Genomic DNA, 24,093 nt, shown 5'->3' on the forward strand with positions numbered 1-24,093 from the left:
CATACCCAGTCCTCAGAATGACACTCTGAGGTGCATTTAATTGCTCTCATTTTTTTCTAATTAAAAAATTGAGAAGAGAATCTCAAAGAGAATAAATAATTCCCCACCATTACACATCTTGTGAGAAATAAATTGGCATGCAAACTCTATTTTTCTTTTTTTCTTTGTGATCCCTGTATCCCAGCTTTTTCTACTATAACACATTGTCTCTGAGTGAATTAATATAAGAATGAGTGAATCAATCAATATTCTTGGCTTTACCAAGGAATACACTTCTAAGGCACCTTTATTTTGCATTGGTGAATTATTCAGTCTCATTCCTCTCTCCTCCAAAGATGCCTACATCTTAATTTCAAGAATTTGTGAATATGTTATATTACATAGAAAGGGGAATTACCATAACATATGGAAGTAAGGTTGCACTTAAAACAAGAAGATTATCTTGGATTATCCAGGTAGATTTGTGTTATCAGAAGAGTCCTTAAAGCTGGAAGCAAGAAGTACAATGTGAGAAGTGATGCAGTGTGAGAAGAAATGACTTTAAAGATGGAGGAAAAGAACCATGAGTCAAAGCATGTGTGTTACCTCTAAAAGCTTGTAAGGGTCAGAAGCTGGATTTTCCTCCAGTGCCTCCAGAGAAACTCAGCCCTGAAGACACTTGATTTTAACTCAGTGAGACCCATGGTGAACTTCTGACCTACTAGACTGCAAGATAATAAATTTGTATTGTTTTAAGCCATTAGAGAAAGTGTTAGTCACTCAGGCATGCCCAACTCTTCATGATCCCATGGATTGTAGACCACCAGGCTTCTCTGTTCCTGGAATTCTCTAGGTAAAATTACTGGAATAGGTAGCCATTCCTTTCTCCAGGGGATCTTCCTGACCGAGGTATTGAATCTGGGTTTCCTGCATTGCAGGCAGATTCTTTATCATCTGAACTACCAGGGAAGTTCTTTAAGTCATTAGGGTGTGTGGTAATTTGTTACAGCAGCAATAGGAAAATGATACAGTTAAGTTTTGTATATATTAATTGTCTTGCTTGATTAATTTTTTTTAATAAAACATATTCTGTTTTTATTTTAGTTAATTGTCTTAAGAGAAACTGGCATGTAATCTAAGTAAATGATTATAAAACAAAAAAACAGGGAGATTTCTGACTCTTTTAAGGGGTCTGACAGCCCTGGGAATGCATGACATATCAGTCCAATAATTTTTTTAAAAAGACTATATTCAATAAAAATATACTTATCACTGAGTGGTAAGTCCTAAAGAGTTAGACTTGTCAAAGTATATTTTCCAAAAAGTTAAAAGCATGAGTATTGTAGGAATATGGATAAATATATCCCAAGTACTTTTTCAACTCATTGATAACAATTCAAAAGAAATTTGAAAGATCAGACAATGTATACCTTTACAAACAAATATTAGAAAGAGATTATTAAGTTATATAAAAAATTGTTGATAACATCCTACAGAGCAATACATCTAAAACCTTTGTTGTTGTTCAGTCGCCAAGGCATGTCTGACTCCTCGCAATCCCATGGACTGAAGCACACCAGGCTTGTCTGTCCTTCAGCATCTCCCAGAGCTTGCTCAAACTCATGTCCACTGAGTCGATGATGCCGTCGAACAGTCTCATCCTCTGTCATCCCCTTCTCCTCCTGCTTTCAATCTTTCCCAGCATCAGGGTCTTTTCCAGTGAGTTGACTCTGCATCATGTGGTAAGGCACTGAAGCTTCAGCTTCAGCATCAGTCCTTCCAATGAAAATTCAGGGTTGATCTCCTTTAGGATGGACTGGTTGGATCTCCTTGCAGTCCAAGGGACTCTCAAGAGTCTTCTCCAATAGCACAGTTCAAAAGCATCAGTTCTTCAGTGCTCAATCTTCTTTTATGGTCCAATTTTCACATGGATACATGACTATTAGAAAAACCATAGCTTTGGCTATGCTGGTCTTTGTTGGCAAAGTAATGTCTCTGATGTTTAATATGCTATCTGGGTTGGTCATAGCTTTTCTTCCAAAGAGCAAGTGTCTTTTAATTTCATAGCTGCAGTCAGCATCTGCAGTGATTTTAGAGCCCAAGAAAATAAAGTCTGTCACTGTTTTTCATTGTTTCCCCATCTATTTGCCATGAAGTTATGGGGCCAGATCCCATGATCTTTGTTTTTTGAATGTTGAGTTTTAATCCAGCTTTTTCATTCCCCTCTTTCACTTTCAGCAAGAGGCTCTTTTGTTCCCTTTCACTTTCTGCCATAAGGATGGCATCATCAGAATATCTGAGGTTATTGATATTTCTCCTGGCATTCTTGATTCCAGGTTGTGTTTCATCCATTCTGATATTTTGCATGATGTACTCTGCATATAAGTTAAATAAGCAGGGTGACAATACACAGCCTTGACATACCCAACAGACGAACACAGTCTGTTGTTCTGCGTCTGGTATTAACTGTTGCTTCTTGACCTGCATACAGATTTCTCAGGAGGCTGGTAAGGTGGTCTGGTATTCCCACCTCTTTAAGAATTTTCCACAGTTTCTTGTGATCCACACAAAGACTTTAGCATAGTCAATGAAGCAAAAGAAGGTGTTTTTCTGGGATTTTCTTGTTTTTTCTATGATGGATATTGGCAATTTGATCTCTGCTTCCTCTGTCTTTTCTAAATCTAGCTTGAACATCTGAAAACTCTCAGTTCATGTACTGTTGAAGCCTAGTTTGGAGAATTTTGAGCATTACTTTGCTAACTAAAATCTTGGGACTATCTTTTTAAAGGGACAGAAATTATCTGTACCTGCACCTTTCTACGTCTTTCAGTTGGCATGTAAATTCACAGATAGTCACAGATTCTGTGCTGTTAATTAATAGGAAATATCAATTTCAAACATAGAACATTCTCCACCCCTTCCAAAAATAAAATAATAAATGAGTAGGCTTTTAACAATGATCATGGGGTTCCCTGAAAAGTTTCATACTGTGTTTCAACGTACCATGGGGTACCTTGAAAAGTCTCATACCTTAAATCCAAATTTTGGTTCATTTTTAAATAACAGTTCCCCAATTCTGATCATAAAAATGTCTTAAAATTATTCCTGCTCATTTTATTATATATTGCCCTGACTATTTACCTAGATGTAGCAAATGGTGCCCATTAAATGTACAAACCCTCCTTGAATGTACAATTCAGACATACCTACTCAACTTTTCCTGAAATGATTTTTGGCTTGATGATGAGCTTGTTTTTCATAATTACAAGTAAATGAACACCTCTCAAATGTCACACTAAATGGAATAGCCTTTGTTACACAATTGCACACTGCATGTTTCTTATTTTCCCTATTCAAATAACTATATTGCCATGAAAACTTACTTGATTTATTAAAACTATTTGATTTTAAATTCTGAATTTTTACAGCAATTAAATTCCATTAAAAAATGTTTTATTTCTATTTGTAAAATGATTGCCCACTACCTTGAGGGTTAAGGATAAAGTATGAAGAAAGATTGAAATACTCATATAAATGTGAAAATTTAAAATATAAAGAAATACCAAAACTATTCTAACAACTGCAGTTAAATTTCATTAATAAATGATCCTTACTCCTTTAAGTCTGGGTTCACCAATCAGCTTTCACATAGTTGCCTGCTTCTGAAATGGAGTCCTTGATTTTGTCTGTAAATACACTCATTAAGAGTTGTCTCAGCGATGCCAGTTTTAAGCTCTCAAACCTGTGCTAATAAATCAATTTCTTGAAGTAGCATTAATTGAAATTACCTGGTATCACTTTTTCCATGAGGTTCAAGACTGTTTTTCTCTGTTGAAAACACAAAAATTTAGCCTGTAGTTTGTACAGCTAAGCCTTCAGGTAATCATTAGAAGAAAGTGGAAACTTCTTGTTTAGTAATTTGGCTAGATGGTTGTGATTAATTAGTTTGTTATTTGTTTCTCTCTGTTTTCCTTTCCTTTGTTTTTCCCAGCTTTATTAACAAATAATTGAAATATAATTTTGTGTTACATTAAAGTGTACAGCATGATGACTCCATGCATAAATATATTGTGAAGTGATCAGACTGTGGTTAATTTTCATCATTCAGTTCCGTTCAATCACTCAGCTGTATCTGACTCTTTGAGACCCCATGGACTGCAGCACACCAGGCTTCCCTGTCCATCACCAGCCCCCAGAGCCTACTCAAACTCATGTCCATCGCGTCGGTGTTGCCATCCAACCATCTCATCCTCTGTCATCCCCTTCTCTTCCCATCTTCAATGTTTTCCAGCATCACAGTCTTTTCCAATAAGTTCGTTCTTTGCATCAGGTGGCCATAGTATTGGAGTTTCAGCTTCAGTATCAGTCCTTCCAATGAATATTCAGGACTGATTTCCTTTAGGATTGACTGGTTAATTCTTATAGTATCTAACAATATTTGAATGTAGGATAGTAAAACTTTCTTCTGAATAGTAATAGTTATTGTATATCAATTTGATTAAATCTTACTTTAAGATAAGAAGTTTTTCTTTACAGTGAAGACATAAATTTTGGCAATTTGCCAATCTGCCAAGTGCACAATCCCTGAAACATTTATGCTAAAGTATTTTACAGAACTGTCCTTTGATGTGAAAACTCTTCTCATAAAGGGATCACAATTGTGTTGGATTTAATTGAGAAATATGAAGAATCAAAGCAAATCAAATAATTTAGCATACTCTCTTTATACACTGAGAAAATAATTCTTTGAAATTGCCTCAAAGGACCTCTGGGAGAATTCAAAGAATTTTAAGAGTAAAAGATATATATATATATTTTAATTTAGAGTTTGACCTTGGGAAAAAAAAATCAAAAGAATTATCAATAGAGACTTGGTCACTTGATTAAGCATAATTACAATCAACAAGAAGCAATAGTTTGATTACTTTCTAAACAAGGTGGCAATGTAATGTTTTAAGAAAACACAGAAAGTAATACAGTGTAGCAAAACATAGCTTTTTCTCAATCAAGGACATGGCAAAGTCAGCAGAAAACCAACAATTATTCTTGTTAGACATGAAATCTTCTAACTAAAAAGATTGTACAGATGATAGCAACTACATTTTTACTACCACTTGCTAAGATAGAACTAATGAACTCAGATCAATTTATCACTTCTCAGAAAGAAAAGCTAATTTTGGTTTTGCATTAATATAATATTTGTCAGTAAAGAATTCACAAGCTCCCTCCTGATTTTTCAATTATCTTGTGAATAAGGGCATGAAACTTTGTATAAAAAATGAGCACATTTATGCTGCTTTTAGACTTATTATTTGCAGTTAGTAAAAATCAAGGCAAATAGTTTGCTTTCTGAAGCCTATAATTTTCCATGTTTATTTAAATATTGACTTCCTTTTTTTCTTTTTTATAGTCTAAAAAAAAGCAGGCACTACCTTAGGAAAAAATTAGGTTTTAGTTGGACCAGAGAGAGGTGTGATATTCATAAAAATATGTTAACAAAATTCAGAATTCAAAATGAATTGTTTAAAAAATATAATCCAAATAAAGTATTTTTGTATATCCTTATCCTTAAGTTGTCTTTGGAGTTTGTGTTTCTCTTTAGAAAGCAAATGAGTAATATCTAAATCAAGCTTGTCCATGGTTAATTTCCAATAACAATCATAATTAAACTAATCATAGTTTGCTACTGATAACTACAAAGCAAAAGTCATTAAAATTCTGCACAATATCCATTATTTGTGTATTGTATGGATAATTCCTCTAAATTTATAATGAGACAATATCTTCCATATATGTATTTATGTTGTGATTTTGGTGGTGGTGGTGCTTTTTTTTTTTTTTTTTTGCTGTAATTCAAACTGACTTCTTAGTGATAACTAGAAAAACATGCTACTGAAATAAATCACTTAAAGTTTTCTTTCTTCACTATTGCTCTAATTTTGACCACAGAAAATACTTTAGAATACATTAATGCTTGGGTATATGGAATATGTATATGCTTGGGTAATTCTTGGGTAAATGGAATGTCCCTGTATCCTCATTTCTCTCTTTGATTTATGTAGTTTCTGTCTACAATGATTTCAGTTTTTAAAGTATCTTTGCTCTATTTGTTAATACAGTATACTGGTAAAAAGTAATATATATATATATATATATATATATTATATATATATATATGTATTATATATATATATAAAGAACACTAAATCCATGTCCCTGGGTTGAAATCTTACCTTCATCATGTGACTTAAATTTCTATTCATCAGTTTCCTCATGAGTAAAAAGGGCATTAATAGTAGAAGCTATGCATTTGAATGTAGAGTTCCAAAGAATAGCAAGGAGAGATAAGAAAGCCGTTTTCAGTGATCAATGCAAGAAAATAGAGAACAATAGAATGGGAAAGACTAGAGATCTCTTCAAGAAATTTAGAGATACTAAGGGAATATTTCATGCAAAGGTGAGATCAATAAAGGACAGAAATGGTATGGACCTAAAAGAAGCAGAAGATATTAAGAAGAGGTGGCAAGAAGGCACAGAAGAACTATACAAAAAAGATCTTCATGACCCAGATAATCACGACGGTATATTCACTCACCTAGAGCCAAGCATCCTGGAATGTGAAGTCAAGTGGGTCTTAGGAAGCATCATTATGAACAAAGCTAGTGGAGGAGATGAAAATCCAATTGAGCTGTTTCAAATCCTAAAAGATGATGCTGTGAAAGTGCTACCATCACTATGCCAGCAAATGTGGAAAACTCAGTAGTGGACAAAGACAGGACAAGGTCAGTTTTCATTCCAATCCCAAAGAAAGGAGATGGCAAAGAATGCTCAAACTATCACACAATTACACACATCTCACATGCTAACAAAGTAATGCTCAAAATTATCCAAGCCAGGCTTCAACAGTACCTAAAACATGAACTTCCAGATGTTCAAGTTGGATTTTGAAAAGGTGGAGGAACCAGAGATCAAATTGCCAACATCCGTTGGATCATTGAAAAAGCAAGAGTTCCAGGAAAACATCTACCTCCAGAACAACGTTTATTTCTGCTTTATTGACTATGCCAAAGCCTTTGACTGTGTGGATCACAACAAACTGGAAAATCCTTTAAGAGATGGGAATAACAGACCACCTGACCTGCCTCCTGAAAAATCTGTATGCAAGTCAAGAAGCAACAGTTAGAACAGGATATGAAACAATAGACTAGTTCCAAACTGGGAATGGAGTATGGCAAGGCTGTATATTGTCACCCTGCTTATTTAACTTGTATCCAGAGTGTATCATGAGAAACGCCAGGCTGAAAGTATCACAAGTTGGAATCAAGCATGCAGGGAGAAGTATCAATAACCTCAGATATGCAGAGGACACCACTCTAATGTCAGAAAGTGAAGAAGATCTAAAGACCCTCTTGATGAAAGTGAAAGAGGAGAGTGAAAATGTTGGCTTAAAGCTCAACATTCAGAAAACTAAGATCATGGCATCCGGTCCCATCACTTCATGACAAATAGATGGGGTAACAGTGGGAACAGTGACAGACTTTATTTTGGGAGGGCTCCAAAGTCACTGCAGATGGTGACTGCAGCCATGACATTAAAAGACACTTACTCCTTGGTAGAAAAGTTATGACCAACCTAGGCAGCATATTAAAAAGCAGAGACATTACTTTGCCAACAAAGGTCCATCTAGTCAAAGCTATGGTTTTTCCAGTAGTCATGTATGGATATGAAAGTTGGATTGTAAAGAAAGCTGAATGCTAAAGAATTTATGCTTTTGAACTGTGGTGTTGGAGAAGACTCTTGATAGTCCCTTAGACTGCAAGGAGGTCCAACCAATTCATCCTAAAGGAAATCAGTCCTGAATATTCTTGGAAGGACTGATGTAGAAGCAGAAACTTCAATACTTTGACCACCTGATGTGAAGGGCTGACTCATTTGAAAAGACCCTGATGCTGGGAAAGACAGAAGGCGGGAGAAGGGATGACAGAGGATGAGATGGTTGGATGGCATCACCAACTCAATGGACATGAGTTTGAGTAAAACCCGGAACCTGGTAATGGATAGGGAGGCCTGGTTTCCTGCAGTCCATGGGGTCACAAAGAATCGGACACAACTGAACTGAGCTGAACTTGACAAGGATGCTATAAAAATTAGTTTATAGTGCATGACATTTAGTAAGAACTTTACTAAGTGTTAGCTACTATTAAGCCAGTATCTTCAAAAGGTTGAACAAGGTTGGCATATCCTAAATCATGGAAAATAGCCACCTGAGATTAGAAGTTTTGTGTCATTTTGCCTCCATTACACCCTTAGTCTTCAAAGAGTCAAATTACTGAAGGAATAACTTCATAAGTTTTGTTAAGATGGCATCAGAAGAAAGGGTTTGAACAGTTATGTATGTATCAGTGTTGGGGGAGGGTGTAGGGGACTAAATGGAAGGGACAAGAATTGAAGAGCAATTGACTCAGAAATAAGAGCAGAGGTTTTCTAACACAGCAGTTAGCTAAAATTTAAACAAAATTATGCATGCATTTTTTCTTTTTCAGAAGTAGTAAGAATTAGAGTAGTGGTATGAGTGTTGTGTCAAACATCACTAAAAGAGAAAGAAGCAGGATGAGCCCAGGGGTCTGCTGCAAGGAAGGACACAGAAAGCAAGGAATCAGTTTAGGGCAGAGCAGGGGTCTGAACTCAAGCTACCAAAATACTACAGATATTGTACCTAGCACTCTGGCATCATGGTTTCTGAGGCTTCTGATATATTGAATTTCCCTATTTCTCCACTTTTGAGGGAACACTATGTCCATTTCTTTGAGCAAATAGATATGCAATTTTCTCCAAGAATCCCATGTTTATTATTACTTTCCATAAGACACAGTGTTTCTCTGCTAAAAAGGAAGTTGTGGTCAGCCACCATGAAGTCCTGGATATTAGCAACTGTCAGCAGTGACCACTACTCTTTTGTTTTCTGGCGTGTTCACTTATACCACTCTCTCTTGCTTGATATCTTTACTAGTTATCTGGACAATCTAAAACCTCTCATGAAATTTTCTTGTTTTGTTTTTAACTTCTCTCCCTTTCTAATTTCACCCAGAGATTTTAGTTTTCTCATTGTTCATCTGTACCACAAAATGGCTTTATAATTACTTGAACTCCTTGATTTAAATAATGTTCAGATCTTCCACATTTTACTTACCACACCTAAAAACACAGTCTGGTTTACTTATTCAATTTAAAAAAAAATGGCTCTTCTAAAATGTAGTGCACATCTGATGTCTACAGAGTATAAAGCAAAATCAAGCAGACTAGAAATTTTGTTGTATCACTAGAGATTTTCCATGAGATCAGAACACAGCATGCTTTCATTTTGCATCATTAAGGCACAGGTTAAACACTTTTTCCATCTTTTCCCCACCTGGCTCCAAGAACACAGAAGCTCTGGTTTAAAAGTAAACAAAAATTTGTTTAAAGCGAGAAATTCTCATCCATTAGTAACACATTTAAATTTATTTAAAAAAAAAAAAGCCTATGTAGACAAAATAAGTGTTTTTTGACATCCAGTTATCTCTTTCCTGGTAAAGGATTTTATTTTATTTATTTCTTTTTTTTTTTCTTCTTTTGTGACTTACTGGTTTCTTCCATGTATGACCATTGTCGCTTTAGGCTTTGGTTATTACAAAAATTTTTAATGACTCTGATTCTTCTATACTCTAATATATTTTGAAAACTACAACTTTTACAACAACATTCATATTTTGAACTCTACAAGTTCTTAAAATATCTATAAAATCCATAATATGTTAGCTACATTTTTATCCTTTATTCATCAAATAAATGTTTGATACTATAATGGTCTCTAGGTCACATGGAAACAGTGATATATAAATGCCTAATATTTATATTTTATGCCTAATAGAGGCCTAAAATGCCTCTAATATTATAAAGCTTAAGATATAATTTTTAAGAGTACAGAGTAATGTTGTGGGGAGTGGTAAGGTGAAAGGTACTTTATAAGAGTAGTCAGAAAAAAGCATCCTAATCTGCAGAGTTGCAAGTTGATTTCTCTAGGGAAGCCAGCCAGGAAATGCCTGGAAACAGAATATACTAGACCAAGTACAAAGGCCATATAGAGATTTGAGGGAAAACACCAATTTGAGAGTTTGGCAAGCAGAGATCATCTGCTCTGCAACAGAAAGTAAAAAAGAGACTTGAAAAAGATGAGGTGGGAAAGGAAGGCAGGACCAGAGGGTGTCAGGAGGTCAAGCAAAGGTCTTTGCATTTCATTATAAGGGCAAAATGATGCTTTTGGAACCTGGATTCTTTTTGATTGCAAATTACAGAAGCCCAGTCTGAATAACTTCAAGGAAAAAGAGGTTAAATTTAACAGGGGAATAATGGGATATCTTACAAAACTGAAAGTTAGTGATGGGGCTAGTGCTCAGGAACAAAATGAAGAATTGGAGACCTACTGTAAAGAGATGATGTCCCCTCTCTACATCTTTGATTCTTTCAATGTGGCTTCATCATTCTCTCTTTGGAAAGAACATATCAGATATATAGATAGATATATGTAGATAAAGATATATACACTCCTTGTGGAACTGGCCACCAAGAATTCATAAGTGCCATAGGACACTCCCCTATGCCCTCACCACTTCTTTCTGCTTCTCCCTATCTCAGTCTCTCTGTCTCTGTCTTTCACTCCATCTCTCTCTCTCTCTCTCTCTCTCTCTCTGACTTTCTCTGTTGCATTTAAAATTTCTAGAAATAAAGCACTGCTATGCTGAATACTGTGTTCATTGGAAGGACTGAAGCTGAAACTCCAATACTTTGGCCACCTCATGCGAAGAGTTGACTCATTGGAAAAGACCCTGATGCTGGGAGGGATTGGGGTCAGGACAAGAAGGGGACAGAGGATGAGACGGCTGGATGGCATCACCGACTCGATGGGCAAGAGTTTGAGTAAACTCTGGGAGTTTGTGATGGACAGGGAGGCCTGGCGTGCTGCAATTTATGGGGTTGCAAAGAGTCAGACACGACTGAGCAACTGAACTGAACTGAAATGATGCTGAATATTCAGCAATTATGAAAATGAGGTAGCAGATTAAAAAGTTACATTATTTATAATACTTACACTTTCTAAATACTTATTGTATATGTTTGTCTCTAAGCAATAGTGTCAAGTTGACATAAAATAAGTTGTCATACCAGTTTTTGAGACAAACTGATAATTAATCATGTACCATCTTGCTCAAGATCACCAGCTAACTGCTAGTAGAAGGCTGAGTTCTGTTTTAGAAGCAAAGTTATCTTTATAATCATGTATGTATCTCAACCCACAGGATTAAAGCAAGTATTTTTAACTCATCATTTAAGGCCTTCCATAATATTTTCCCTAACTATTCCTATGTGAAACTTCCATGCAATTTTATGGGTTACTCAGAGGTTCTTGAAAAAAACTAGTTGGAATCTCCACCATGACAGTTCCTGTTTAATATAGGAATTGCTTAAAGAACAATTCTCCTTAACTGTCAGATTCCATTCACACATGATACAGATTGTTATTAACTTAAGAAAACTTGCCAACATTTAGTTCCATACAAACTTCCAGTTCTATCCTCTGAATTCTCTCTTCTTATTGTTTTTCAGTCGATCAGTTGTGTCCAACTCATTGTGACCCCGTGGACTGCAGTATGCCAGGCTTCTTTGTCCTTCACCATTTCCCAGAGCTTGCTCAAACTCATGTCCATTGAGTTAGTGATACCATCCAACCATCTCATGCTCTGTCATTTCCTCCTCCTCCTGCTTTCAATCTTTCCCAGCATCAGGCTTTTTTCCAATGAGTCAGCTATTCACATCAGGTGCCAAAGTGTTAGATTTCAGTTTCAAGATCAGTCCTTCCAATGAACATTCAGGATTGATTTTCTTCAGGACTGACTGATTTGATCTCCTTGCAGTCCAAAGAATTCTCTTAGTGATGAGAAAATTCCAAGATATCCCTTACACTATTTTCACACATTGTCCTAAACCCCTTCTTTAACTGATATTTGTCTATTCTGGGATGATGCTGTTTCCACAGTGACACACAAGAGCAGGAGATGTTTACTTTTCTGACACAATATCCTTTTGGGAAAAGACACAAGAGAGCTGCTATCCTTCTCAGAAATATATATTCCTGGTTCGCAGTCTTCCTATAAAGAAAGCTGAGCACCTAAGAATTGATGCTTTTGAACTGTGGTGTTGGAGAAGACTCTTGAGAGTTCCTTGGACTGCAAGGAGATCCAACCAATCCATCCTAAAGGAAATCAGTCCTGAATATTCATTGGAAGGACTGATGCTGAAGCTGAAACTCCAATACTTTGGCCACCTGATGTGAAGAACTGACTCATTTGAAAAGACCCTGATGCTGGAAAAGATTGAAAGGGGGAGGAGAAGGGGATGACAGAGGATGAGATGGTTGGATGGCATTACTGATGTGATGGACATGAGTTTTAGTAAACTCTGGGAGTTCGTGATGGACAGAGAAGACTGGCGTGCTGCAGTCCACGGGGTCACAAAGAGTCAGACACAACTGAGCGACTGAACTGAACTGAACTGGAGTAGGAAATGGCAGCCCACTCTAGAATTCTTGCCTGCACAGATCCAAGAACAGAGGAGCCTGAAGGCTATAGTCCATGGCTTGGAAAGAGCCAGACACTACTGAACAACAAAGTGTGCACACACACACACACACACACACACACACATAAAGCAAGTTCAATTAGAGCAAAAAATCCCTACATCTTGCTCACCATTATATTCTCTGTTGCTAGCTGATACCTGATACAGAATCAGAACTTAATTAATATTCAAAAGTGAATGCAGACATGGACCATTTTTGTCTCTTCCAATTTTTGCCTTTCAGATTTTATCTTGAAATGCAAATATAATTCCTCTACAAGTTTCATTTCAAAAATTATTTGATTCAGAGGGTCTTTCTGGCTTTTCTAATCTGAACCACCTTTATTATTTGGTACATGCTGTGGCATTAATTTACAAACAATGTTTATTTACTCTGTTACTACCCTTGAATGCATGGAATTCCTTAAATAATTACCTTATTATGAGATTATTAAGACAATTGTTGTCTGTCATGCTTGTTTTCCTTCAGAGTTGCAGTGTTGTTCCCACCTTTAGCCAGTTCTTCAAGATCTTTTACCGTCACAGGGATATATATATTATTTTTTAAAACAATAATTACTGATATTTCATATTCCTTTCCTGCTTGTGCTTTTCTTCATTGCAACTTTTCATATAAGAGCAGTTGATTGCATTTATCTCTAATATATCTAAATATCAAGTGGATTTTCATTCAGTTACAATATTTAGATAATGATGAAGGGCCTGTGTTCCCCAAAATCATTATGGACCCCTTGACTTAACATTTCTGTTAGAGATGATTATTAGTGTCAGAAAGATTATTCTAAATTCAGGAATCAGTAAAGGAGAATACTATGTGTTTCAGCACAGTTTTGGGATTGATTTGTTATTGTCTATAATTCAATAGAGGCGGAAGTTGACTTGTAGACTTGCCACTAGAGATGGAAGAATTTTTTGTCCATTGGGATCAATAACAATAAAGACTGCGGCTTATGACCCTGTTGGACATTAACTGATTTTGAAAATAATCCAAAGTATTTTTCCAATATTTGCTTGTTAAATTGAATAAGATTTCAAATATTTTTTTGGACAAGTTTTAACATCTTATTGGCTCTCTCATTAATTGACGAGTTAAATAAAATCATTGACTATCTTTATTTTATAGATTTGCCTAAAGTCATATTATTACCTTTATGAAAATTATACTGTAGGATTAGGTACTTTTAATGTAAACATTATTGATATTAGTGTTTTATTCAAGTTTAAAATGATTTTACATGAAAGATCATGAGTTTTTGTTAGCTGAAATACAGTAAACAGTGATATAATTTAACAATGGTGCTAAAGAGATTTTTTTTCACAAAATTTGGAAGAGAAAGAAAATCTCCTATTTCCAAAACTGCCAGTAGCATGAGAACATTCTCTAACAAAATCATGCAAGTCATCTTTGGGAGTGAATAAGTCCTTTGTTTGGAAAAACTTCATTAAAATCTTTTCATCAAAAATATGCAAAATATAAATCTTTTGTTGGGAATATTTCAGATGATTCTCTTCCGTTTTCCAAATTTTAATATGCAGAAGTTCACTTTGGCACTGCCTGCAATACACAGATTTTTGGTTCTAATTCCAGAAATTTTGATTAAGTAGTTTTGCCTGAAATAACTTTCAATCAACATTTTAAGAAAATGGTACCCAATGCTGATTATTCTCTTTTGGTACCTCTCAACTCATATGCTTCATCCTACTCTCACTTTCTCTGAACCCTGGGAGACTGAGTGCTATACAGATTGCATAATCTTGGTTTCCCTTCTCTCTGGTTACTGGTTAGCTTCAAGCAATGAGGGCATCTAATAGGAGGTCAGATGAAGAAAAAAATTGAATTCAGGTTAAGAACCCCCTTACAACTCTGTTTTCATGCAGTTCTTTTTTGTTTTGTTTTTTCATGCAGTTCTGAAGTAGCTGCATCCCTTTTAAACTACAACTCCTGACAGGTGACAAAATTTACACTGAAATTCAGTGTTGGAAATGGTTTCTGGTTGTTACTAGTCCTGGAGTGGCTTGAAATCCCCTATAAAACCACTTAATTCCATCTACGACCCTATAAATAGTTACTTCAATTAAAGTTTTTTCAAATAAAGGTAGAGTGTATTGTATTTTGAGGGCACCATGGTTGATATGAAGAAATGGGCTGCCGGTTGCCCTGGCACTGTTATTTCTAGAAGTGACGCTCTAAAATACCTGTGCATACCTCAGCCAATTTAAGAGTTCTGTCTCTTCACATCCATGTGTTAGAAAGGATTATTGATTAATTTAGAAACCAAGGCTCTATAACCATAAAATTATTTTACATATTACTGCTTCTAGACTTTTGGGGCTTACTAATCTTTTATAAGACAATAACCATAGATTTTCTCTACTACTACTACACACATACACACAACACAAAGTTTTACATGAAATTCTTAAAGCTGTAGGTACTTCAGATTAAATAGGACTCGCCCAGAATACAGATATTCAATCCAGCAGAAAAAAATTTTGGCAGAGCAATGAAACTTTAGATCAATTTTTACACGTGTATCAGTTCAGTTCAGTCAGTTGTGTCCGACTTTTTGCGACCTCATGAATCGCAGCACTCCAGGCCTCCCTGTCCATCACCAACTCCCGAAGTCTACCCAAACCCATATTCATTGAGTCGGTGATGTCATCCAGTCATCTCATCCTCTGTCGTCCCCTTCTCCTGCCCCCTATCCTTCCAAGCATTAGGGTCTTTTCCAATGAGTCAAATCTTCACATGAGGTGGCCAAAGTATTGGAGTTTCAGTTTCAACATCAGTCCTTCCAATGAACACCCAGGACTGATCTCCTTTAGGATGGACTGGTTGGACCTCCTTGCAGTCCAAGGGACTTTCAAGAGTCTTCTCCAACACCACAGTTCAAAAGCATCAATTTTTCAGTGCTCAGCTTTCTTCTTCACCGTCCAAATCTCACATTCATACATGACCACTGGAAAAACCATAGCCTTGACTAGATAGATCTTTGTTGGCAAAGTAATATCTCTGCTTTTAAATTTGCTATCTAGATTGATCATAAATTTCCCTCCAAGGAGTAAGCATCTTTTAATTTCAAGGCTGCAATCACCATCTGCCGTGATTTTGGAGCCCCCCAAAAATAAAATCTGACACTGTTTCCCCATCTATTTCCCATGAAGTGATGGGACCAGATGCCATGATCTTAGTTTTCTGAATGTTGAGCTTTAAGCCAACTTTTTCACTCTCGTCCTTCACTTTCATCAAGAGGCTTTTTAGTTCCTCTTCACTTTCTGCCATAAGGATGGTGTCGTCTATATATCTGAGGTTATTGATATTTCTCCTGGCAATCTTGGTTCCAGCTTGTGCTTCTTCCAGCCCAGCATTTCTCATGATGAACTCTGCATATAAGTTAAATAAGCAGGGTGACAATATACAACCTTGATGTACTCCTTTTCCTATTTGGAACCAGTCTGTTGTTCCATGTCCAGTTCTAGCTGTTTCTTCCTGACCTGCATACAAGTTTCTCAAGAGACAAGTGTATATAAGTGTTCATTTAATACCATCAGATTCCTGACATATTTCAATAACTCTATTAAAACAAACATTCATATACATGCATAATAAGCACTTAGTGTATTTCTAGATAAATTGAAAAAGATCATAGTACCCTTATTTTCAAGTTTGAGATTTCTTTTTTAATGAAATTTTTTATGTGTCAATTCCCTAAAGTTGCCATTCTTACTAAGTTAACATAGCATGAATATTTCATAAGTTCTTTTAGGGCAATAAAATTATGTAAGCCATTATTGTATAGATATTTCCCTTTTCCTGTGAACTATCAAATCTATGTTCAATCACAAAAATATAATAGAAACCAAGAAAACAATATTTTTGTTTCTCTCTTTTCATAAAGTTACTAAACACTTTAAAGCTTTCCTTTTTTGTTTCTAAACAAAACATAATGATAGTATTTTGCTTCTATCTACTCATTTACTTCCTGGGGGCTGTCCCTAGTGTAATCTTGGCTGGCATATCTTCTATGCTCACAGAAAAAAAAAAAAACAAAAAACACAGCACCGACATACTTCAATGCTCCTATATTCACAACTTATAAAATTCTTTACTAGCAATTTAAATTAATCTATTATGTTCCATCCCTGTTGATACAAATATAAAAGTCACTTAGAAAATATTACTAAATTGTGAAGTAAGACTGATATCTTGCATATTGTAAAGCAGTCTCAACTGGGAAAAGATGAGACTGGGGATCCAGGTAGCAAATTAGATTGATGTGCAGTTCTCGATATAATGGCATTTTCATTTCAGAGAACCATACCGAGTCCAAAACAAAACCATTTTTTATAGTTGTTCAAAATCTCAGGAGAAATGTGTTCAGGTGTCTCAACTTAGTTTCTCATGTACAAAGGGACACATCAAAAAGCTGTCATAGACTGATAGTAATTTACTACTTTCTCTTTTAAGAAGCCATGGGATTGCAAGCATGAAGCAAATAACAGCAAAAAGAAGTATTTCTAGAGGCATTTTTTTTTTCCTTTACCCCTGAGCTAAAAATTCCTATTTTATCAAAGAATAGTCTTACAAAACAAATGAAACTTACACATTTGGTCCTGATATATTCATTGAAATTTTATTTAAATACTCAGTCATTAACAGTTAAAATAGAAAATTCATGTCATTTCTTCTAAGAGTTGTTTACAAATTTTGTAAGAGCTAAATGGTGTTATCATACGTCTATAGAAATGTTATAAATGATACATATGAATAAAACCTAGATCTAACTTTTATTTTGAATTATTTTTATTCAGATGGAAGATAGAAATCTCTTTAAATATACAATATTTGCAGATTTGTTCTAAAGATTTTTAATTGTATGTTTCAATAGTTATTGTTAATATAAATAATTACATAAAATCCTACTGATTTTGATGCCTTCAGAAGGGCAATTATGTGACATACAATGTGGATAAGTTATTTTAGATGTTTGCTGTGAGTATTCATCTTTTCATTTACCCTTTAGTGTTTTGTGACACATTGATCTCACGGAAATCTGAAATGTCAACAGTGTGACGGTCAAGAGAAGTCTATCAGTATTTGAATCATTACTGAGATGTGGGTCACAATGTAATTTATTCAGACAGAACACAATGTAATTTATTCAAATATTATTTGTGTCCTTTCTCAGCTATTGACTAACCAAGAATTATTAAATCAGACAAAAAGTCAGAAGTAGTTTTGATAATTTAAAATCTAAAAGTTAGTATGTTTATTACAGTGATTTTCATTTTGAATACAAGAAATGGAGGGATATAGTCAGATGTCCTTTAAAATAAATTAGAAGAAAGATGGAAAATGTCAGGGCTTGTTAAGAAGCAACATCTATCCTATGATATTGGAAATGTCATAAAAAGGATAATGCAGAATTTAACCCTTGCTAGCTGATATTGAAATAGAACATTTGAGTAGAGATTCATTATGATTATCAAGCTGATGGAAGTAAATTCTTTTGATCAACAATTGCTGTTTTCTTATTAGGAAAAAAGGTATATTAGAGCCAAACTGCAAAAATTGATATTTTATAATATTTTACTTTTTACAAAGCTTTGAGAAATCATGTGGCTAAATGGCTGAACTTGTGTAAAATAAATGAAGTATTGCTGTTGCTGCTAAGTCGCTTCAGTCGTGTCCAACTCTGTGCGACCCCATAGATGGCAGCCCACCAGGCTCCCCCGTCCCTGGGATTCTCCAGGCAAGAGTACTGGAGTGGGTTGCCATTTCCTTCTCCAAATGAAGTATTAATTCTTCATCTAATAAATATACATTGGAATTAATGTAGTATTTCTTTATCCATTATGGAACTTTTATGAATTTTTAATTTTTATCATGTTTTGTTTAGGAGTTGTGTTATTTTTATTATTATTATCTACAGATAAGTAGCTTTCTCACTTTCTGGCTGAGAAAATAAACAATTATTTCCATAAGAGTATGAACAAGAAAAAGAGTGATGAGCAGATCTAATCATTTGTTTAAAAATTAGATTAAAAAATGTTTCTATTTTAATCAACACTCACAAAAATATAGGAAAACTCAAATTCAAGGCAATAAGATAACTGTAAATGATTTTATTATTTTCCAAGTGAAGTTAATAAAACCCCCTTTCATTAAGATGATACACAACTAATATGTTTAAATTGACTTCCCTCATAGTTTAGTTGGTAAAGAATCCTCCTGCAATGCTGGAGACCTGGGTTTGATTCCTGGAATGGGGAGATCTGCTGGAGAAGGGAATGGCAACCCACTCAAGTATTCTTACCTGTGAAATCCTATGGGCAGAGGAGCCTGGCAGGCTACCAGTCCATGGGGTCCAAGAGTTAGACATGACTTATGACTGAACCACCATCACCATGTTTAAATTTCCCTTAACAAATCCGTGATTGTGAAAAGAATGTCTTCATGAATCCCAGATAACTAGGTGCTGTTGTTGTTGCCCACTGGGAAAGCTAACTTTTTCAAGTCCTTTATAGCCAATATTTTATAGTAATTTTACTTTATATTGCATAATAGCTTATTTATATGTAATATAATCTATAAAAATATTGAATCAATATTTTTTATACCTGAAACTAGTTTAATAATATGAGTCAACTATACTTAAACTTTTTAAAAAGGTGACTATAAAATATATGATAAAATTCAGTAAAATATTTTCATTTTTAAAACTGATGCCAGAAGTATAAATGAGCACATTATTAAATTTAATATTGTATTTGAATTCTTTCTCAAAGTGTCTAAGATGCTTCATTCACTCCATATTAGTCTTTAGATATTATCCCCATCACGATCCAAGCATCTTATGATTATTTTCAAATCTCATTACTTTACCATTTTTTGTCCAACTCTTTCAGTCTTAGTATTATAGTCAAGTTTATTTGTCCTGGGCTAAGTAAATACAACAAATGAATTTAGTTGTGAAAATGATTTTGTATGAAAGATAAGGAAGTGTACTGAAGTCAAATCCACATTATTTCACTATTGAAAATCAGAAGCTAACATGGTTTAAATAGTCTCAGTCCAACTCAGTAGATTGTCACTTTCCAAAGTTTTGTTGTCGGAAATAATACTTTTCAGGTAGTACAATTTTGTCTATAGTTTCTGTCTTACCTGTACCTTTATCATGTTCTTATTTTAATAATTCCTCTAAGTCATGTCTGAAAAAAGCCAGTCTTAATGAAATAATTATATGATTTAATACAGTTATTGACTTTTTGTAAAACTATTCATGAAAGTAATTTTTCAAAAATTTGAAATTTAATTGAACTAACCTGATTTGATTACTTGGTTAATCTGAACCAAAAGAAGATTAGACTTATCAACTGTATATTTAAAAACAAAATTATATTAAATTGTATATTGGATACAAATGTATGTAAGAAAGAAAATATTAAGTGCAATAATATGTCATTATGAAAGGCTAAAGGTAAGTTCATAGTTTACAATACATAACAAATTAATGATGAAACTTATACTGCTTGCAGTGATATAATTGCTTTGACAGAACTGATATCTACTTTGTCATTAACAGCTATATGCTCCAGGAAATTATTGCCCAGGGCAATAGAATACAAAGTGCAGTATCTTTGCTGTTTGCTTCAGGAAATTTTTACAGACAGTTTATCTCAGCAAAAAAATTGCTCATTAGACAAATCATTTTCTCACAAGTCAAGTGTTTTTTTTTACCTGGACAATAAACTCAATTATCAGGACAGTTTTCTTATCTAACTTTGTATTAAGATCTGCTTCTTTCCATGTGAACCAATTCTAATTTATTCTATTGCAAACTTTGCTGACAAATCCCCTGTTTTGGATGACATGTTGAATCCATCAAACTAATATGCCCCAAACTCATTAATATCTTACCCTAATTTTGAATTATTAAGACTCTACTAAGGTGTAGTTCTCCCTGAAAGCTGAAATATTTACATTCAGCATCACTTTATCAGCAGGCTTTTTTGTGTGTGAGTGCTAATTTAAATACTACTGGGTATTCAACAGTGGACCACCTTGCTGATCTTACAAAAATGGCCTTTAAGGCTTATGACTTACAAAAAACTGCATAAACTGAAGCTTCATGAATCTATCGCGTGGAATGATTTTATAACCATGAGGGTGAATTAGGTCCCACTTTGAGTCTGAGCATCTAGTTCTTTCATCAAGTTCCCAAATGCTAAGATAATTTTGTCTCCTGGAAATAAAAGAAACATTTTAAAATAGTAGGCTAACCTCATAAATTTAACAAAGCCTTTTCCTTTGTCTTGTGCAGTGCTTAGGTGCTCAGTCATGTTTGACATTTTATGGCCCCCATGAACTCTAGACAAGCTCCTCTGTCTATGAAATTTTCTGGGCAAGAATACTGGAGCAGATTGCCATTTCCTTCACCAGGGAATCTTCCCAACCCAGGTATTGAACCCACATCTCTTATGTTTCCTGCATTGGCCAGCAAGATTTTTTACCACTAATGCCTCCTGGGAATCCCTTTCCTTGGTCTCAGGTCAGTAAAAATCTGTCAAATAACATCATCATTTATTTCTTGGACTGTCCTTCCCAACTTGTTTCCAGTTTTCCAGAGGAAGTTCATAAACAAAAAGCTAAGAATAGACACAATAAATTTGTCTCAGTCCCAAGGGCCAACAAGTCCCAAAGGTCTTGTCAGACTGGCATCTTTACAGGGCAAGTTTTGCCTTTGGTTAGCTATCTTTTTAAATGATAAAATTTCTCCAAATTACAATGGCTTCTTGGGGAAATTTTTGATGACAGCACAATCATTCATTGAGAAATGTCTTAGGGGGAAAATGGACAAAATTTAAGACATCAAATAGTTTATTTATCTCTTTTAAAAAATTAAAGAAATTTCCAAAAGAAATTGAAATTACACATTTACTTCTGCAAAAGATATCTTGAAAAAGGAAATTTTAAAAAGTACAAAAGTTAATAGACTTAGTCTTTTATATGTTGTCATTGTTAATGTTATGTGTTAACTTGGCTGGACCATTGTGGTCAAACATCACTCTGAATGTTTCTGCTGCAGTGTTGAGATCAATATTTAAATTGATGGACTTCAACTAGAATAGACTGTTCTGCATAGTGTGAGTGGGTCACATTCTATTAGCTGAAGTCTTAAATAGAACAACAAAAAAACTACTTCCTTTGAGCAAGAGAAAATTCTGCAGCAGACAGCTTTCATACAGAACTATAACACTGGCTCTTCCCTGGATCTCCAACTTGCTGACCACACTGCAGATTTTGAATTTGCTGGCTTTCATAATTACATGAGCCAATCCTTATAGTTAATCTCTATGTAAACACATCCTATAGGTTCTGGTTCTCTGCAGAACCCTGACTTATGTAGTTCTTCACAGTTTGAAATTGTTCTATGCCAGATAAGAAGTGGAAAGACAAAAAAAGATAATGTGGATAGAAATACAGGCACTCTGAGAGGGAACCAAGCACTTAATCCTATTTTCTCTTGAACTCTCCAGAAGAATTTTCTGTAAATATTAAAACACAAATGGAATAGTTTTATTGATATACATTCTACAATGTTAACTGTAAATTCTGGCATTATCACAGAAACTTAATCTTGTAAAGAATGACAACTCAGGTGATTAGAATTTGTATCTTAATAGCAACTTCAGACATTACCGTTTATCAGTCAATAAATCTCACCAGTGCCTTTCAACCAAAGAATATTATTTTTTTCTCTTCTGAAACTACACCAGTTAACTTAATAGAAATGTTTTTATTTTGTGAATAGTTGTTTTTGTTCAGTCTCTCAGTCTTGTCTGACTCTTTGCAACCCCATGGACTATAGCACACCAGGCTTCCCTGTCATTCAACATCTCCCAAAGTTGGTTCAAACTCATATCCATTGAGTCAGTGATACCATCCAACCATCTCATCCTCTGTCATCACTTTCTCCCCCTGCCTTCAATCTTTCCCAGCTTCAGAGTCTTTTCCATGAGTTAGCTCTTTGCATTCAGTGGTCAAAGTAAGCTTCAGCTTCAGCATCAGTTCTTCCAATGAATATTCTGTACTGATTTCCTTTAGGACTTACTAAAGGGTTTCATCCCCTTGTCCAAGGGACTCTCAAGAGTTTTCTCCAGCACAATATTTCAAAGGCATCAATTCTTCAGTGCTCAGCCTTTTTTATTTTCCAGCTCTCATATCATTATATGACTATTGGAAAAACCATAGTTTTGACTATACAGATCTTGTAGGCAAAGTAATATCTCTGCTTTTTAATATGCTGTTTAGGTTTGCCATTGCTTTTCTTCCAAGGAGTAAGCATCTTTTAATTTCATGTCTGCAGTCACCAACCACTGTGATTTTGGAGCCTAAGAAAATAAAATCTGTCACTGTTTCCATTGCTTCCCCATCTATTTGCCATGAAGTGAGGGGACCAGATGCTATAATCTTCATTTTTTGAATACTGAGTTTTAAGCCAACTTTTTTCACTCTGTTTCACTTTCATCAAGAGGTTCTTTAATTCTGCTTTGTTTTCTGCCATAATGGTGATGTCATCTGCATCTCCAAGGTTACTGATTTTCTCCTGGCATTCTTGATTTCAGCTTGTGCTTCATCCAGCCCAGCATTTCACATAAAGTACTCTCTACATTTAAGTTAAATAAGCAGGGTTACAATTTGCAGCTTCACTTACTCCTTTTCCAATTCTGAAGAGTTGGTTGTTTGTAAATACAATTACTTTTTAATATTCTCCTGGAGACTATCTTTCTTCATATAATCAAAGATTTTCTTATTTGTAATCAAGACATAGGTAATTCAAATCTTGATTTATCATTTTGCTTGTGTCTAAATAAAGCCCCAATTGAAGAGTTCATCGACTTTTTATGGTCTAAACATTCTGCTGATATTAACAGACTTTTTGTTGTTGTTCAGAAACTTAGTCATGCCCAACTCTTTGCAACCCTGTGCACTACTGCATGCCAGGCTTCCCTGTCCTTCACTATCTCCTGGAATTTGTCCAAACTCATGTCCATTGAATCAACGATGCCCTCCAACCATCTTATCCTCTGTTGCCCTTTTCTCCTTATGCCTCCCATCTTTCCCAGCATCAGGGTCTTTTCCAGTGAGTCAGCTCCTTGTATCAGGCGGCCAAAATATCACTGATGTTGAATATAATGAAGTTTAGATTGTCTTATACATACATTTACCCAATTGTAGATTTTCCTCTAAAACAAGAAGATAAAGAAGGACTAAAACCAATCATTTAAAGTTTGGTAGAAAAAAAGAATCATACTTTTACAATCACTGTAATACTCATCTTTCATTTCACAAAGCATGACAGAAAAAAAAGACATTGATTTGCTCAATACTCTAGGGCCATAAAGGAAAGGAGTAATCCTCTGCTTTCTGTGATG

Source organism: Cervus elaphus, chromosome 30 (genome assembly GCF_910594005.1).
Source record: "Cervus elaphus chromosome 30, mCerEla1.1, whole genome shotgun sequence".
Taxonomy (NCBI): Eukaryota; Metazoa; Chordata; class Mammalia; order Artiodactyla; family Cervidae; genus Cervus; species Cervus elaphus.